The sequence below is a fragment of the Mandrillus leucophaeus genome, unplaced genomic scaffold (genome assembly GCF_000951045.1).
Source record: "Mandrillus leucophaeus isolate KB7577 unplaced genomic scaffold, Mleu.le_1.0 Scaffold1250, whole genome shotgun sequence".
NCBI classification, from domain to species: Eukaryota; Metazoa; Chordata; class Mammalia; order Primates; family Cercopithecidae; genus Mandrillus; species Mandrillus leucophaeus.
In genome coordinates, this window is record NW_012100877.1 from 181,071 (window position 1) to 187,096 (window position 6,026).

The 6,026-nt window shown below is 42.2% G+C and overlaps 1 long non-coding RNA gene across 2 annotated transcripts in view; it reads right to left on the reverse strand.

Moving 5' to 3' along the window:
• The window catches only part of LOC105533470, a 27,887-nt gene extending 22,271 nt beyond the window's left edge, over positions 1 to 5,616 (reverse strand). For both annotated transcript variants that reach the window (XR_001005121.1, XR_001005120.1), the window contains exons 1-2: positions 5,502 to 5,616; positions 1,822 to 1,934 (exon numbers count right to left, since the gene is read on the reverse strand). This is a non-coding gene — a long non-coding RNA (uncharacterized LOC105533470). The remainder of the gene's footprint in view (positions 1 to 1,821; positions 1,935 to 5,501) is intronic.
• Positions 5,617 to 6,026: the final 410 nt, after the last annotated feature.

Genomic DNA, 6,026 nt, shown 5'->3' on the forward strand with positions numbered 1-6,026 from the left:
TGAGACCACCCTGGTTGACATGGTGAAATCCTGTCTCTAATAAAAAAACAAAACTTAGCTGTACATGGTGCCTGTACTCCCAGCAACTCGGGACACTGAGGCAGGAGAATCACTTGAACCCAGAAGGTGGAGGGTCGAGTGAGCCAAGATCGCTCCATTGCATTCCAGCCTGTACAACAGAGCAAGATTCAGTCTCTAAATAGATACATAAATACAAAAAAATCCAAGACCTGAAACTATAAAAAAATCCTGCACGAGAATCGCGCAAATACCCTTCTCGACAGAGGCTTTGGTAAAGCATTTATATGTCAAGTCCCCAAAAGCAATGGCAACAACAGCACTTACTGGTAAGTGGGACCTAATACACAAAAGAGCTGCTGCACAGAACAAGAAAAAACCAACAGAGTCAACCCACAGCCTATAGAATGAGGGAAAATATTCAACTATGCATCTGAAAAACGTCTAATATCCAGGATTTATCATAAAGATGTTAAACAAATAATATCAGGAAAAAAAAAAAACTCAACTTATAAATGAGCAAGGGACATGAACACACACTTAAAAGGAGGTGTACCAGTGATCAATGAGAATAAAAACATGTTCGATCTCACTGATCATCAGAGAAATGCAAATCAGAAACATACTGAGATACCATCTCACACTGGTCAGAATGGCAATTATGACACACAGTCCACAAACAGAGGCTGGTGGGGCAGATGAGCAAAGAAATGCAGGTTCACTGTAGGGGGAAATGCAAACTAGTTCAGATCCCATGGAGAGCAGTGTGGACATTTCTCAAAGAACTTAAAAGAGAATTACTACCCAGCGCTGCAACCCCACTCCTGAGGATCTACCCAAAGGAAAATGCTTCCATCCAAAACACACATGCACTTGTATGTTCACAGCAGTACTACTCACAATGGTAAAGACATGGAATCAGCCTCGGTGCCCATCAGCAGTGGATCAGAGAAAGGAAATGTGGTACATACACACCATGGAACACTACACAGCCATAAAAAACAAATCCATGCCCTTACCAGAAACGTGGACAGAGCCATAGGCCATAATGCCAAAAGGCAAGAACAGAAAACCACAATTTTCAAAACAGCTACAAAGTTCAGTTGTGAATATTCTCTCCACAGAGAAATCATAAGTCTGGAGCTCACAGAGATGCCAGACACTGCGACTTCATTATGATGCTATGTTTACGCAGATCAAATTGTTCCTTGCACCTGCTGGTTACATACACATACTCTACAGCAATGAAATTGTTGTCCCATTTTGGTAACATGCGTTCTCACCAGAGTGAGATGATATCTGAGTGTGGTTTTGATTGACTTCTCATGAGGATCAGTAATGTTGATTCAGAATCTTTAATCTGTGCATCCATCTCAGGTCTTCACGTCCTTTGCCCACTCTTACACATCAAACTGAAACAAGCTCACAATAACCTGGCAAACATCACTAACCACAAGCAAAATGTAAAACAAAACCACACTTAGACATCATCTCATACTAATTGGAATGAGTGTTACAAAAAAAGAAAAAAAACATTGAAAGAAAGGGAAATGCTGGTGTGTTTCCAGAGACAGAGAGAGACACTCTTCTCCACAGTTCGTGAGAAGGTAAACTAGCACACACACTACAGAAACCACTTGGAGGTTCTTCCAAACCTTAAAAGACTCCAATTACCATTTCAACCAGCAATTCTACTACTAGGAATACACTCAAAGTCACTGAAATCAGGACACCAAAGATAGATCTACCCACCCATGTGGATTCCAGCACTTTTCCTAAGAGCCAGTGTAAGCATCAATCTACCTGCTTATCCACAGACGAAGGGAGAAAGAAACTGTTCCACATGTTCACACCGGGATACTCTTCAGACAGAAAACCACAATGAAATCATATCATGGGGAACCACATGGTTGCACCTGGAGGAGATGGTGGTAAATTAAATGAGCAAAGGGGGAGAGAAACAAACCTTGAGTCATCTCACACATGCAGAATCTGAGAAACTATCTCAAACACCTGACGAGCACAATTATCGGTTTCCTGAGATTGGGGGAAAAGAGGGGTAATGGGCATGGACTGTAAAAGGGTACAAAGTTACACATAAATGAGAGGAAGAAAATTCTGTTGTTCTATTCCACTGCAGGGTGACCAGGGTTAACAGTATCGGCACATCACTTTCAAAGCAGCTTGACAGAATACTGAAGGTTCTCAGCATAAAAGAATAAACAATCGGAAAAGGTAACAGAAACACTAAGTACTCTGATTTCATCATTCCACAATGTATGCATGGGCTATAACGCCCCACTCTACCCTCTCGTTCTATTGTTTCTTTACTATGAAACACATTTGCTGAAAGAAATAGAAATACGCACTGCTGATTCAGGTGGGACCATGAAGCTCCCTGAGTTTCATCCTCTGCAATCCTGAGACATCCAGACTACATCGGACACATCACATTTCCTGATTTCAAATTTCATGGAAAAGCTAGGGACCCGCTTCCACACAGAGCAGTGGAACACAAGAGAGGACCAAGAAGTAAAACCACACACTGAAAACTATCTGATCTAACACAAGATCCACAAAAGTAAGCAAAGGGAAAAGGACACCCTATTCAATCAATGGTGTTGAAATAAGCAGCTAGCCATGTGCAGAAGAATAACACTAGGCCCCTACCTCTCACCAGACACAAAAAGGAACTCAAGATGAATAAAACATATAAACGTAAAAACTCTAAACTATTAAAATCTTACTAAAAACTTGTGAAATATCCTTCTCCACATAGGCTTTGGCAAAGCATTTAGATGGCTAAGTCCTAAAGAGCAACAGCAACAAAAACAAACACTGCCAAGTCAGACCGAATACCCGAATACCTGAAAGAGCTGCTGCACAGCAAGAGAGACTACAACAGAGTAAACAGACAGCAACAGAGAATGGGAGAACATGTTCCCGAACTGTGCATCTGACCAATGTCTAATATGCAGAATCTACAAGGACCTTCAACAAGTCAACCAGGAGAACAGAAAAAGAATATCCCATTAATAAACAGGCCAGGGATGTGAACACACACTTCTCAAAAGTCGATGTACAAGCAACTAACAAATAGGAAAACATGCTCAAAGTCACTCATTACCAGAGAGCTGCCAATCAAAAGCATGATGAGATGCCATCCCTCGCAGGTCACAAGGGTGATGCCCACACAGACAAGGAACACACGCTGGTGAGGCAGCCGAGAAAACGAAATGCTGGTGTGTTTTGGTGGGGATGAAAACTAGTACAGACACCGGTGAAAGCAGATCGGGGATTTCTCAAAGAGCTGAAACCAGAACTACCATCTCATCCAGTAAGCCCACTCCTGTGCATCTACCCAAAGGAAAATCAATCCTTCTATCCAAAAGACACAGGCACTCATACGTTCATGGCAGTATTATTCACATTTTCAAAGACATGGAATCAACCTAGCCATCAACAGTGGATGAGAGGCTGGCACAGTGGCTCACACCTATAATTCTAGAACTTTGGGAAGCCGAGGCAGGTGGATCACTTCAGTCCAGAATTTAAGACAAGTCTGAGCAAAATGGTGAAATCCCATGTCTATAATACAAAAATTAGCTGGATGTGGTGGTGGGCACCTGTAGTCCTATCTAATCCGGCGGCTGAGGTGGGAGGATCACCTGAGAATAGAAGGAGGAAACTGCAGACCACTGGAACTAAGGCCCAAATAGTAAACCAAACGCCACATGTTCTCACTTATAAGCGGGAGCTAAACTTTGAATAGACCCAAACATAAAGAGAACAACAGACACCTGGAATGACCACCAGACCAATCAAAAACAGGGGAGAGGGAACGTGTGCTGAAGACCCACCCTGAGGGCCCTCTGCTCACTGCCTGGGTTATGGGGTTGTCGGGACCCCAAGTCTCAGCGTCATGCAATCAACAGATGTAACTAACTTGCATGTGTACCCTTTAAACTATAATCATAAGAGTAGAAAGCACTAAAAGAAAAATCCAAGGTTAGAACCAAAGAAAATAATAAATGAAAAAACAATCTGTAGTTATTCAAACAATCCATGACTGTCACAAACACAGAACGAGGACCTAAGTGACACAATGAGGCAGCCAAATACTCTATCCAACATGATATGTAGGGAACACAGTTTTCAAAACCCCAAAAAGATACAATGGGAAAGTGAGTCTGGTTCAATTATTGATTTTGAGAAAACTGAATATCCACAGGAAAAACACTGAAATAGGACCCTTACAATGCACGATACACAAAATCAACACAAAATGAAGTAAAGACCTAAACTCAATCTTGAAACTGTAAAGGTCCTATAAGAAAACATAGAGCGGGTGTATATTTTAGGAAACCCTCAATCTATGCAAACAGGCTGCAAAAGGTAAAAAAGCATCACAACACTAAAAAAAAAGTAGGGAAACTACACCCATAGACAATGCAAGGCTTGGCTCCGTGTGTGTGAGTGTGTGGGCGCGCACGCGTGCAGGCACACGCATGTTTGTGTGTTTTGTGGAAGTGGGGTGTTGAACACAAAAGTCACTGCTAACATATGCAACTATAACCATATGTGACTAGGGACACTTTACAAATTCTACAGGGAAAAGGAAACAATGAAACAAAAAACAGGAATCCTAAAGACTGGGAGAAATGAAAAAAATCCTAACCCTGAAAGAGGTTATTATCTAACACAGACAATAAACTAATATGACTAAGTGAAAAACAACAAGAACAAAAACAACAAATATCCAAGGTAAAAGGATCTAAATAGACCTGAGTGAAAAGAAAGCAGGAAATTGACCCACAGGTGACAGTTCCTCAATATCACTAATCCTCACAAAAACATGAATCAAAACCATACTCGGTTACCATCTAATTCTACCTAGAATGAGTATTACAAAAGACAAAAATCAAAACTGTTGAAGGCAATGGTCAGTGTAGACTTGCAGAAAAAAAAATCTTCTACACTCTTTGTGGAATGAAAGTTACTATACACACTACAAAAACTTTTGGAAGTTCCTTAAAAAAGTATAAGGTAGGCTGGGCGCGGTGGCTCACACCTGTAATTTCAGCACTTTCGGAGGCCGAGGCAGTTGGATCACCTGAGGTCAGGAGTTCGAGACCAGCCTCACCAATATGGTGAAATCCCGTCTCTACTGAAAATATAAAAATTAGCTAGGCGTGGTTGCAGGTGCCTGTATGCCCAGTCACTCTGGAGGCTTAAGCAGGAGAATGGCTTGAACGCAGAGCTTGCATTGAGCCGAAATCGCGCCACTGCACTCCAGCCTGAGCGACAAGAGCAAGACTCCATCTTTAAAAAATAAAAAACTAAAGGTAAAAGTACAACTGCCACTCCAGCTAACAATCCCACCACTGGGTACATGTTTAGAGAAAATGAAATCCCTGTGTTATCTGCCTTTTCATGTGTCCTGAAGCACTAGTCACAACAGCCAAGATGCGGCATCAACCTACCAGTCTATCCACAGATGAAGGGATAAAGGAACCACAGTATATATACACAAGGAAACACACATCAGCTGTAACACTTCAGGAAATCATGTGATCTGCAACCACTTGGAGAAACCTGGAAGACAATTAGGTGAAATGAAACGAGTCTGCTAGGGAGAGACCCACGCTGCATGACATCAGACATACGAGGAAATATGTCTGATGTCATACAGGAAACGATTTTCCTGTATGAGGATGAGGCTGGGCAAGGTGGTTCATGTGTGTAATCTCAGCACCTTGGGAGGCTGAGGTGGGCAGATCATCTGAGGCCAGAAGTTGGAGACCATCCTGGTGAATGTAGCAAAACCCCGCCTGTATTAAAAAATACAAAAATTAGCTGGGCATGATGGCACACACTTGTAATTCTAGCTACTTGGGGGGCAGAGGCACAAAAATCACTTGAACCTGGGAGACAAAGGTTGCAGGAAGCCAAGATCATGCTGCTGCACTCCAGCCTGGGCAACAGAGCGGAACTCTGTCTCAAAACAA